Genomic DNA, 13,463 nt, shown 5'->3' on the forward strand with positions numbered 1-13,463 from the left:
GAGATCCACCTGCCTCAGCCTAGAAGTTAAGGCATGCATTACCACACCAAAGTCTATTATGTACTTCAAAGACTAAAGATTAGATGTTTCCAATAAGCACGTTGGTTTCCCAGCATATGTTCAGTGCAGTGAATAAACTGCACACACCTAAGAAAGGCGACAGTCAGAAACTGCTACATGACCTTTGTTGCTGCCTCCCAGCACCTCCTCCAAGCCACTCAGCAAGTACAGACAGTACTGCTCAGGGGGCTCCTATAATTCCACTCCTAAAAGAATTTTAGCAAAAAAGATATTTACAAAGTGATATTTACTACCTCTACATTTAATATATGTTGGGCACTTCTAAACATCTAGATAGACCAGATGTTTCAAGTAAGGACTGTTGTCCACTATGTACACAGCAGTCCAGTGAACAGCACAGGTATAACAAGAGTAATTTTAAAAATTACAAAAAGGACAAAATGTACCGTTCTACTAACTCTACTTTGTCACACACTGGCAACCTCTTTAACACCTAGAGTGACTAGATGTTGTAAATTGGGACTCCTTTGTCCTTTATATATACTATGTACACGGCAAAGCAAAACACAATGGTCTATGGTTCCTCTTCCACCCACGGAGCACAGGGGCTCAGAGCTCTGCATTTCCTCCACACAAACACAATGTGGTCAACTCAGGAGAGGTTTGTGTATTCCTCCCCAAACAATATTTCAGGTGAATCCCAACAAAAAACATCTTTATATAATGTTTTACTACTACTTATAAAATATGTCAGGCACTTCAGAGCATCTAGAAAGACGTTTCAAAAAAAAAATCTTGGCTTTTCAGACACACAAACACAGGGTGGGAGTAAGAAATGAGGAACAGAATGCATACACAATACAATAGTTAGAATTAAAAAAAAAAAAAAAGACGTCTTCTTCACGTGACCAGTCTGGCTGCAGACCTCTTCCTTCTGCTGGGTCTACTGAACAAAGAAGGACGGGTGTCACTCCTGCGGTCTTTCTAGAGGCGGCCTAAACAATTCCATTTCAAAGTCACTTCTAGAAGACATGTCTATGATGTTTCTTGTTTTAAAGATGATTTCCTACCTCTACCCTGCGTCGCCAATCTCTACAGCTAGATGTCCAGATTCAGGCAAAAAGTCTCTTTAAGAGGGTCGGGAGAAAGGTTGAGAGCAGCTTTTTCACATTATATACACAGACTTTCTACAGCGGCGGGTAAATCTTTGCCAGCGTTTTCCACTGGCTTCATGCTACTGTTGCGTCCCGACTTCTCTTGGGTGGAAGGAGTGGGTGGAAGGAAGACCCGCAGCCACTGAAATAAATTTTTATTTGCACACTTTACTTATATCTGATTGAAGAATTCTGCTTTCCTCAGATTATTTGATACTAAGTATTATGACAAAATTCTTTTAATAGTTGGACTTAATCCAAAGAGAAGCTTGGATAAACTTAATCATCTTTTTATTCATTCTTTTATAGTAGGGTAAAATGCTAAATCATTGTGTCACCTAAATGGTCACTTTAGAAAACCCATAGATAGCTTATGCATAGGAAATATTTAATGATTTAATTATTCTGAAGTCAGGAAGAGGTACTAGTTACTTTTCTGTTGCTATGAGACAATACTTTGACCAAAACCAACTTAAAGAAGGGAAAGTTGACTTTGGCTTATGGTTCCAGATGGCTAGAATCCATAATGGTGGGGAAGGGATGTCATGCTGGCAAGAGCAGAAAGCCACCTGCTTACAGTTTCGTCCACATATGGGAAGCAGGGAGCTAACAGTGAGGTGAGGCTATAAACCATCAAAATCTGCCTCCAATGATGCTCTTCTTCCAATAAGTCTCCACTTCCGAATGCTCCATAACCTCTCTCAAATAGCGCCACCAGTAGTGGACCAAGTCTTCAAAGACATGAGCCTACCAGGGACATTTCTCCCTCAAGCACTGCAGAGAAGTAAAATTAGGACTCTAAGGGGCAAGATATAAGTCCTACATACCTTGAGAAAGATTCATAGCTAACATCAGCAAGTCATTCAGAGTGAACAATATCTACATGTGTATTAATTTTGGTTTACTAGTAAGGACTTTTAAAAATGACTTCAGGATCTGTAGAAAAGATTCAAGGAAATCCTGAAATTTGTGGGCAAATGGATAGAACTAGAAATGATTATACTGAGTGAGTTAACCCAGACCCCAAAAGATACACATGGTGAGAGAGGGACCACAACTAAGCTGGGTATCAAATAATTCAGTTATTGTTTGTAAACGTGACCCAAGTTGAAATTTTACTCTTTTGGCAATTTGTTCCTGTAAAATGTATAGGAAATGAATAATTACTATACCTTTATATGTATGTATTTATATATATACAAATATATATAAGAAAAATAGGTTATAATCTTAAGGTTTTAATTATGTTTGAATATAACTAATATTAAATGAAAATATTAATCATGTTAACCACATTGAAGGGCTTCAGTGAGACATCAAAGTTCCATTGAGTGTGAACTTAGACACCGTCCCCCCTAAACATGTGGGCAGACTGTCATCTCAAAGAGGCAGATAGAAAGAATTTCAAGTGTGGTCACTGGTAGCTAGGGTTACAATGTCTATGAAAGATGTTTACTGTACACATAACATTCTTTAACTGGGCACTTATTGATTACCCTAGTGATGGCCATTTCAGAGGGAAAGGGGAAACTTTTCCATTTCCTTCATGGCCCACTTCCAGTGAAAAGTGCAGGAGGGACTCCTCCTCCACCGTTTGGGGCTGATGTCTCCTCAGAGTCCACTGGCAAACTTCTGTCTGTCAGTGGCGTTACTATCTTTTCTCATAAATCGTGAATAAAAAGGACAGTCTTTCTCAGTGTCCTCCTTAAACCGTAAACATGAAACCCTTTGATCACTAAATGGAAGGTCTGGGTCTAAGGTAATGATAGTTCCAGTGAGTATTGATCAACCCCCGTTTGTATCAATGCCTCCCGGCCAGAGATCACTAATAGTACATTTGTGCTTGACACAGCTGAATCTCTTGCTTCTTGGGGGGGGGGGGGTAATGCACACAGTGGGTGACAGTAGGGTGTTTTCACTTGCCACAGTGCATGACAAAGCTGCCTTTAGCTTTAGCCACTCCACATGTATTCCTCATGATCCTCGACTGATGCTCATTGACACATGTGCATGTGAAAGCAAGCAGCCAGCAGCCAGGCTTCTGTGACCTCTAACTAGATGGACCATGTCACTTGAGTTCTCTGATGCTGCTATTTCTTCTGTTAATTATACATAGGAACAGCATCCACCTTAGACTGCTGTGAGACCTTGAGACAAATTTGTCTGCAAACCATACAAAGATATGATCATTAGACCATATTTAAGATGGCATCTACATGGAACACCTCAGGAATATTGTGACCTAGTGACTCTGTAGGGATGGGATTTGTTGTTTACAGAGAGTTTTGCAGTGCTGGCTCTTGAAGCTGGCCAGAGAAAGAGGTTCTAGCCTATAGCAGGTAAACTCTTTTTCACTCCCAAAGAATCTCCCTACCTGGGAGCATCTCTCCCCCTACCATCTCTGATCTGTTTTTCTCTAGTTGCCTTTAATACATAATTTAGTATTTTCTGAAATACTTTTTTCTACAGCATCTTCCTTGAGTAATGGATAAAATACTAGACTTGGAAGAGCTAGGGTTGAATTCTAGCTCTCCCAGGACTACTTCAGAAACTTCACTTTGTTCATTGTGAAGTAGGTAAAGCAACCCTGCCTCATCTGTTGCTGGATCCATATTGATGATGATTGTGCCAGAGTGCTATAATAGAAACATGCTTATTTCCTCAGCTCACATCAAACTTTTGCTTAAGGAATTTCTTGCTTGGGGTATGGTAGTGCACGTCTGTAATTGCAGCACTTGGGGGAACTGAGGCAGAAAGATCTTAAGTCCAAGGCCAACTGTCAAAAGAAAAAAAAAGGAGAGACTGTCTCAAAATAATGGGAGGAGGAGGCTGGAGAGATGGCTTAGTGGTTAAGAGCACTGGCTGTTCTTCAAAAGGTCCTGAGTTTGATTCCCAGAAACCACATGGTGGCTCACAACCATCTGTAATGAGATCTGGTGCCCTCTTCCAACATGCAGGTGTACATGAAGGCAAAATACTATGTATATAATAAATAAATAAATCTTTTAAAAAATTATGGGAGGAGGAATCTGGTGAAAAGGAGTGGAATATAGTACATATGGAGTTAAGATGTTATTCATCAAGAAGTGAGCATGGATTGGTGGTGATCCAGGGAAAAAACAAAAAAATGAGAGACAAGAGGGAGGAAAAGGAATGAATCCATAGATAGATATTGGAGTTTACAGAGAAAGTTCAAGTGACAATGAAATGTATAGTAATTGTAGTTTTTAATTGTTTATATTGTTATAACATATGCCTCCTCCACTCTATAAACACTTTCAATATGTCAGTTACAGAAGCCTTCATACGAATGGGTTTTTTTTTTTTTTAAGATTTATTTATTTATTTATTTATTTATTATGTGTACAGTATTCTGCCTGCATATGTGCACCTGCAGGCCAGAAGAGGGCAACAGACCTCATTACCATGTGGTTGCTGGGAATTGAACTCAGGACCTTTGGAAGAACAGTCAGTGCTCTTAACCTCTGAGCCATCTCTCCAGCCCCTACGAATGGGTTTTTTTTAATTATAAGTCAGAGAACAATGTTCCTGATGGTTCTTGTCATCTGACAAAAAAATAAATAGAAGATGAGCTGTGGAATATGAAAGTTTACTAGAAGCCTCAATTCTGAATTACATAGGATTCTGAGCCCTTAAGATTTCAAAGAAATCTCTACAGAAGACACTAAACATTCCTGACAAGGGTAAGAGTGGGGACTTGGGCCAACTTTATTTGAATTCCAAAAGACGAGCTGATCCTGTACTTACTTCTGCTGAAGTGTTCATGTAAGCACAGGGCCCAGCAGTCTCGCTCCTTTCTGTCAGTGGTATCTGGATCTCCATTTGGTTCAGCGTTTCTAATAGCCTTTCCAAATGAAGTCCTAAGCTCTTTCTTGACAAGTGCTACATCTACAAACCATCCCATTTTTCTACACTTCCTCCAGTGTCTGACAAAATGTTGGGTGCAAGCCAAGAATGGGGAGGGAGGAATGGGAGCAATGTCAGGATCTAAGAATTAACAATAGTTGCTACTTACTGTGCTGTGCTGTGGCCTAAGCTGGAGTGGGTTCCTAAGCTGGAGTGGGTTCCTAAGCTGGAGTGGGTTAGAAACCCAACTTGGTTAACCACAAAGCCTCAAGTCCCAAACATTGTGTAGCCTATCTCAGTGACCATCTCCATTTCTCTTACCCTAGATGAGCTTTCCCTAGATTAGTGTAGGACTGAGAGGCCCAGGGCAGGCCCATCAGGTGAAGGAACTGGGGCTGGAATTTAGAGTAGAGCGTCTGTCTATAAGGAACTGTGTTTTTTGTTGGATGCTTCCTTAGCAACTCTCCAGCTGACTGCCCTGACATGTAGGATTGCCAGATTAGCAAATCAAAAGATAACCAGTTACATTTGACTTTTGGATAAACAATGGGCTTTTTAAATGTGCGCATGTTCCATCCGGCATTTAGGACACACATATTAAACAATCATTCAGTTTATGTGGAATACAAATCCAATTGTGCATTTAATCTGTCAAGCCTTTTCTGTCTGGATATAATGTTTCAAAGAGTGGAGCGATGGGGACTTTGGGGATGTCCCATACAGTAGCCTTAGCACAGGGATCCTTGTAACCTGTGAAGACTGGCAACTCTTGAGACATCCGCGTCAAAAGCAGAGTTTGGGTAGTTTTCCCGCACTGGTGGAGGCTAACAAACCTGTCTCAGGTTCCTCAGGATGTAACTAGTTTTCACAGTGAGAGACCTGCATCTTGGGAAATAGTTTTCTTGCTGACAAATTGGCAACTGGTGATGGGTTTAAACTTAGAAGAGCTGGAGACTTTGGGGAAAAAAATGAATTGTGAAACTGCTAAGTGAGTGCCAAGACATTTCTATATTTCTACCAAGCACATTTCCTAATTGTTTTAAAGATAGGAAGTTGGGGGGAGGGCCTCTAGGGGTCCTGGATCTGAAAGTGTTGGTGCCAGGGGCCACAAAAGTCCAGCCTCTGCTACTTGTTGTTTATCAAGCGATTCCTGAGTAATGTAATAATAATAGAAATACAGGGTAGTGGTGGTGCATGCCTTTAATCCCAGAAGCATCCAGGAGACAGAAGTTGGCAGATCTCTGTGAGTTCAAGTCCACCCTGGTGTATAGAGTGAGTTCTAGGACAGCCAGAACACAGAGAAATCTGCCTGGAAACAAACAAAAATATAACAATAGAAAGAAGATGTATCTGAAGTTAGTAACCATATGAGGTCACCCCTATTATGTAGGCTCAGTTTTCTTAACCAATATATATTATGAACTTATTAACCGAGCGTACGTCCCTTATAACCCGACTAACTAAAACAATAGGAAAAGAGGATTAAAGAATAACAAAACCGTAAGGATATCAGTTCTGAGGAGTGATTCTCCTGGCATAATCAACAGGAATTCTCCTGCTGGAACCTGGAGTAACCAGAACCCAGAACCTCAGCAGGAGCCTGGAGCCCCGAAGCCTTCCCTCAAGTGGTTCTTTCTAGGAGCTTCTTGAAGTGGAGCAATGAACAGCCAAACTATCCCAAGCCTCCAAAGGCCCCACCTCCAGTTTTGGGCTCATTTATAGATCTCCTCCCAGAGTTTGTTCATGGGATCTTTTCAGCTGGCAACAGTCAAGCTCCTGCATGAGGTGGTTTGTCTTCTAGTGGATTAACTTCACCTCACAAGACCGTTCCGATCCCAAACTTGGGGTCATAGCAAAAACAGGTTTATCTCTACTTCACCCTTATGATTATATCTTCCTAGGAATAAAAAGCAAAGACTAAGAAGCTCAACCATTGCCTACTGTCCTAGAGCAGATAAGCTAGCCCTGGCAGGGCTGACTAACCAAAGCTATGGATGTTGTGAAGGAAGGGTGCTGGGGTTATGTTTGATATGTGTAAAAATACTGAACCAAGAGCTTCACTATGCTTGACAAGCAGTCGGTTGCTGTGCTCCATCTTCAGCTCCAGAATCTAGGTTTGGAATCACTAGACTCTACCTCTGACCCTGTGGAAGGCCACTTGGTATCTCGCTCAAATCTCCAATGCTCCCATTCAAAGACCTTGTCTTTGTCCAGTTATCATGGAGAGAGGATGACTGTTAGCCCAACAAGAAAAGACAGTTTCTCCAAGTACAGCAAGATCCAGTCCTGCTGCCATCTCTCTTATTCTTCCTTTTATGGAAATTTGAGGACAATAGAACAGCTCCTAACCCCAAGATGGGGTTCTTTAGGCTTAGGTCTGGTGGCTCTTCCTTAATCGATCCCTCTAAGGTGCATGTCGTGTTGCTGGAGCTCGGGGCAGACCCCTCTAAGGTCTCTTAAGCAATGTACTGAATAGACTTTCTAGGACCAGGCCACAGTCAAAGTGCATTCTGGTAAGGTTTTGCTTTTGTGTTTTTCTTTCTGATAGTTGAGCTTCAGGCATGCAAGAGACGCTACAGGGAACTGCTACCATTGTACTCTTTGAAATCCTTCCAACCCTTCTGGATTCAGTCTGTGGAAAAGATTGCAATGCCTTCCAAATTCTGAAGGATTTTAAAAGGGTAACCCAAGGAGCAGGTAAGGCCCCCTTTGGCGAGTCCTCCAAGAGGAACACTTCTTAGACTTTGCAGTTTTTGACAACTTCACTTTTAAAAAAGAAAGCATTTTCCCTTGAGGCTCAGAATGCACATGACCTCAAAAGCTAGGCCAGCAGAGAGCATATATTAGCACCTCCTGATTCAGGGGCTGGCCATCAACTCAGCAGGCTCATGAGGTGAGTTCAGCTCCGGGGCCCAGGGCCCCTCATCTTCTGCATGGTTTCACAGAGAAAACCCGACAAGAGTGAAGTTCTTTGAGCAGCAGTCGTTGGGAGAGTGGGAGAGCACAACATAGGCCAAAGTCTGTCCCATCCTACCTGGAGACAGAGGCGTTCTTGTCTTTCCCTGTGCCAACTTATAACTGTCACTTAGGCACCAGCTTCTGGGCAAATCGGCTCCTCGGACAGCTGGGGCATGAGAGGGGGACAGGAAAGAAAGGGCTGTCTGTAGGGCCCACTTGCCCTGAGCTCCAGCAACGTGACATGCACTTACCTGAGGCATTTAGCTCTCAGCAGGGAGTACTGTGCTGCCTGCAGCTTCCTCTGCTTCTTAGTTCTGTCTGTTGGCCTAGTTTCCTGGAAAAGGTACCTTAGCTTCAAAATTAGGTGATCTGCTCCATAGCACCTCAACTTGAAGTTGTAGGGTCACAGCTCGGAGTGATCCTTCAGCTGGCTATGCAGCCAGATGCTTGCCTTTGTATCTCTGAAAGGCCCAACAAATTCTATTATTGCCTTCACTGCACGTGGACAGGTAGGCTGATCTTTGTAAAGACTGCCCAGGGCAGCCGGGCGGTGGTGGCACACGACTTTAATCCCAGCACTTGGGAGGCAGAGGAAGGTCGATCACTGTGAGTTCGAGACCAGCCTGGTCTACAAAGCGAGTCCAGGACAGCCAAGGCTACACATAGAGACCCTGTCTGGAAAAACAAACAACAACAACAACAAAAAGACTGCCCAGGGCTGTGGGATCAAGAGGATGTCTAGGCAACTGTTAGAGCCTCAAGGGCCATGTGCAGCCTTCAGAGCTGGTGGGACCCATAGGGAGGCAGAAAGGCTCTGTGCCTCCGCCAGGGTACTTCCTGGGTGAAGGGCTTTTTGGACAGTATGTGTACATGCTTTCTGCCACAGGAAGCAGAGCTAGGGCAGCCATTCCTTTCCCAACCAGCTGTGCCCTAATAGTGTTTTCTGAGATCTCCTACTCACAATAGCATCCTTATCGGCTGTGTATCAGAATATGGGTGTGGGCAGGGGGAATGTTAAGTGGGACAGTGGAGGCCAGCCAAACCGTTGTGCTGTGGGCTACCTGAAATCAGTGGGAAAGACTTGAGTGATGGATGGACTGCTGTATGAAGGAGTTTTCAGAGGAAAATTTTAATAAGGTAGCCTGGAAATACATCTAATTACCAACTAGTGCCGTGCTAAAGAGCATAGAGCTAATGGTCCTAGAAACCTACAAGAAGAACATTATGATGGGCAGATTTGGGCCCAGGGGTCCCGCTCAAACTATGGCACCAGCCAAGGACAATACAGGCTGTAAACTTCAAACCCCTACCCAGATCTAGCCAATGGACAGGACATTCTCCACAGTTGAGTGGAGAGTGGGGACTGACTTTCTCACAAACTCTGGTGCCTCATATTTGACCACGTCTCCTGGATGGGGAGACCTGGTAGCACTCAGAGGAAGGATAGCAGGCTACCAAGAAGAGACTTGATACCCTATGAGTGTATGCAGGCAGAGGAGGTCCCCCTCAGTCACAGTCATAGGGGAGGGGAGTAAGGGGAAAATGGGAGGGAGGGAGAAATGGGAGAATACAAGGGATGGGATAACCATTGAGATATAATACGAATAAATCAATAAAATATTTTTTTAAAGAGCATAGAGTTAAAAAGGCTTCCTGTCATCTCCAAATCCCCACCCTTTCTCCAAAGCAGCCACTCTTTACCAGGCTAGGGCACCCTTCCAGAAATAGACATCCCCCTTGGGAATGGTCTCATTTTTGTTTCTGGCTTAGTCTGATTTTTAACTGTAACAACTCTTCCTTTTCTGACTTCATGTTTGAATCATACACAAAGTAGAGAAAACAGCAGAATAAACCTTCGTGTTTTCTTGCAGTTGTAGTAATTATCAAAATTGGACAGATATTAGTTCACTGAATCTTGTTACTGCATTTTTCCAGCGTGGGAAAATCTCAGGGCTTGTAACATTTGGCCATAAAGATTTCTAAAGTAAAAAGTCTTTAAGAAGCAGCCTCACAGCTGGAGATGCAGCTTAGGAGTCTGCCTAGAATACTGAGGCTTGGAGTTGGATCTCTAGCCACGCACTCACAGTCAGTCCTGGTGTTACGCTGGCTGACGAGCCTGCCAACCTTCTCTGCTGGCACGTGCTCTCCTCTGACTCCTGCTTATCTCAAATCCAACTAGTTAGATTAAAAAAAACCACTGCATTCTGAACATTCACTCCATGCTTTGCTTTCAGGCATATGAAGGGTTAGAAGCTTGGGCCACAGCAGCCCGAGAAGCCCGCCCATCCTCCCCTTGGCTAGTCTTGCTGAAGGAAGAGGCTCTGTATTCAAGCATTCTTTCAGAGCAAAACAATTGCACCAGCAAGTTCCAAGCAGTGAATCTGGACATAGGTATTTTCTAAAGGTAGTTTTGTCTTTTGCCTATTAGGTGGCCCTGGGGAACCTGCTTCTCTGTACCCTGTTACTCAAATGGAAAAACCAAAATGTGTCCCCCTAGAGTTAGGTGAGCACTGACAACAGAAATAATGTTATTTCTGCTGTTGCTAGAGCTCACATATATGTCCCCTCTCTATAGGGGCACCCCTAGCGAAGCCAGCCAAGTTTTTAGGATTCTAAGTGGGTTACATGGACAGCTGGTTGCTCCACAGTGCTACTGGCTGTTTGGCATTCCTTGGGTGCTTTTTTCTTGAGTTTATTTGTCTGAATGTCTTGGCTTTTAAGCTACTTTCTTTAATCTATTCCAAACCATTAGCATCTGTCTCTGATAAATAGACACAGTTTACCAGTCATCCCTGTGTCCATCCTTGCATTGCTCTTTAAATTACCAGAAGAGTAGCACCCTCTACCCCCCCCCCACAACACACACTGTGCATGATCAAAGAATGCAACATCTCTGGCCCTCAGCCTTCAGTTCTCTTGGCCAGAAAGGCATGGCCAAGCCAATCGGCACAAAGTTGGGTGTGGAAAGTCCTATCGGCAAATATACAGGACTTTACACATTGCCTGCCACTCTGCCCTCCTTCTGGGTCAGGACTGGAAACAACTGTAAAACCAGCCACTCGTTTTCCCAATTTGGCATGTGATAACATGGTCTTGGGTGGGACAAGAGAAGCATCAGCTCCAGATCCTCAAATACCACCAGTTGAGCCTGGGAACTCATTGGTACTGTGCCTTCCCTGTTTCCTTTTTCATCTTCTAGGTGGACATGAAGCACTGAATCACCAGATTAGGTACCTGTGTGCTTTGCTAGTTTTTATGGAGAAAGTCATTGCATTTTTCTGGATGTCCGAGTTTAGTGGAGCAAAGAAAACATGCTTGCTTTCTGGCCTTCAGGGTTCTGGTGTTGTGGGATGATAGAGGAGAGAATGAAGGGAACATCCAAATGTTTGATGGTTAATTGAAGACAGTTGCACAACTAAATTAAGCTATGATCAAGGGGGCTCAGATTCTCTGGTGGTCCTTCTGAAACTGCTTGAGGCACACTTCTCTAGTGTAATACAGTCCTGCTTTGTTCTTCCTCACTGGCCCCCAAAGCAGGGAGCAGAGTGGAACCATGAAGGCTGTTGGTGCCCTCTGGAGGAATTTTTGGGCATTGCAGAAGCCCCGCTGGAATGGAAAGCATTTTGTTGAGCACACTTAGGAGACCCAATAAAAACAGAATTATAAACACGGGTAGGGTGGATGGAGTTTTATGGGGTCGGGGGGCTTCTTGAAGACCTGAAAGAAGTCCTCTAAGAACTGTAGGAAGGGTGTAGAAGAAGGATGCAGAGGGAATGTGCAGATAGACTGTCAGATGGACAGAGCAAGTGCAATACATTAGACCAAGGCAACTGGGAACCTCAGGGCACCAGGGAGAGTGTGATGTAATCACCTGGCTGAGTACCTTTCCTACCCATTGGCATAAGAGCAATGCAAAAAGCATGATGATCTTCCCCGCTAGTGAGGAGTGAGAAAAGGAAGAAGGTAGAGAGGCGGGGACAAGAGAAAGAGAACAGAGATAACATAAAGCATAAGACAATAGAGATCATGGAAAGGAGAAAGGAGGCCTCAGGAGACCGTGGTAGACAAGTTGGTGTCTGGGAGTTTACTGGGGAATTATTTTCTCCTAAGTAGTATAGACAGTCCTAGAGATATAGTTAAGAATGGGTGAGATACATGAGAAAACTCAATCTGAGCAACTTTCCCTGTCCACACATCTGCCTTGGCCATTTGAGCCGTAAGGATCATCTTTCTCATGCCCTGCATCGGAATGCCCAAAGTTTAGGGACAGTCCTTTTTGCCATCACACCCCTTCTCCAGGACCATCAGTATAAGGAAGATCCTACAGCTGCACTTCTATGGCAGGCAGAGTCTGTGTCTGGAGGGCAGGCCTGGGAAAGGCATGGGTCTTATGACCCTCAACCGTCAGTCATGGCCTTAGTCCTGTCTGCCCTGGGAAACTACTACTTTCCTGTTCTGCAAGACACAGGTACAAGGACTTATATAAGAGCAAATGATTTATTCTAGGACCAGCTTCATACACTACAATTCTGGACGCCAGTGGAATCAGCTGGAAACATGTGGGAGATCACAATCCCAAAAGAAGTCCATAACACACAGTATCTGTTCTTTTCTTCCACAGAAAAGTTTAGGTTCTGCTCAGTTTCCCCCTTCTGTTGTCTCTTACCTCAAGACGAAGAACCACAGGACAAGCTCAGGAGGACATATCTCCCTTTGTAGGAGTGTAGAGATGACAGGCTCTGCTCTTCTTATAGACCAACCTTCCTTAGAGTCACTCAGGAGTTGGGTCTTGCTTCTACATCAAGAGGACTATGACTGTCACAGGGTTCTGAGGACTGACAAAGAACCCATGTAAATGCTCCTTAAACTTTACCTGTTCTAGAAAGTTCTAGAACACTTGCCCTAGCTCACATCACCTTTTATATTAGGCACTCAGGTCCCTTCACAGACTTAAGAATTCACTCTTACCAGTATAGATATTTCATATATCATTCCCCTGTTTTTACTGCATGACCAGTGTTTTCATAGACTTTTCTCTGAGACAAGAATCTATTTCTCTCCCGACCTCTGAGTGCTGCTCCCCTAAATGCTCCTTGCTTCTCTAGTGTCATCTTCACTTTCTGATGAGAACTCTCTATTTCTTGGGAAGAGTTTTAACTAGCTGAGTCCCACTTTGTGACAATGTCTTGTCTCAAAGTTAATTCTCATTGAAAATCGCCTGCATCGTCCACTCTGGCCTTTTTTTTTTTTTTTTTTTTTTTTTCCTCTTGTGAACTTGGCATAGATCTTGCCCTGTCCTTTGTATTTTTGTTACTAATTACATATTCATTATAATTCTGGACTTCTTGAGCTTGGTCATAATCTGTTCGTGGAGTTATTATCTTCATCTAAAAACAAAGGTTTTGAAGAAATTATTTTAAATGACAAATTTTTTTCTTCCCTCTTGTGTTTCCAGTGCCAAGA

General features: G+C 43.4%; 1 long non-coding RNA gene across 1 annotated transcript in view; it reads left to right on the plus strand.

Annotated features, from left to right (window-relative positions):
* Nucleotides 1-10,399, plus strand: part of LOC127185099 (uncharacterized) — a 36,734-nt gene extending 26,335 nt beyond the window's left edge. Inside the window, exons 5-6 of the long non-coding RNA XR_007830181.1 lie at nt 7,591-7,739; nt 10,235-10,399. This is a non-coding gene — a long non-coding RNA (uncharacterized LOC127185099). The remainder of the gene's footprint in view (nt 1-7,590; nt 7,740-10,234) is intronic.
* The last annotated feature ends 3,064 nt before the right edge of the window (nt 10,400-13,463 follow it).

The sequence above is a fragment of the Acomys russatus genome, chromosome X, assembly GCF_903995435.1.
Source record: "Acomys russatus chromosome X, mAcoRus1.1, whole genome shotgun sequence".
In the NCBI taxonomy this organism is placed as follows: Eukaryota; Metazoa; Chordata; class Mammalia; order Rodentia; family Muridae; genus Acomys; species Acomys russatus.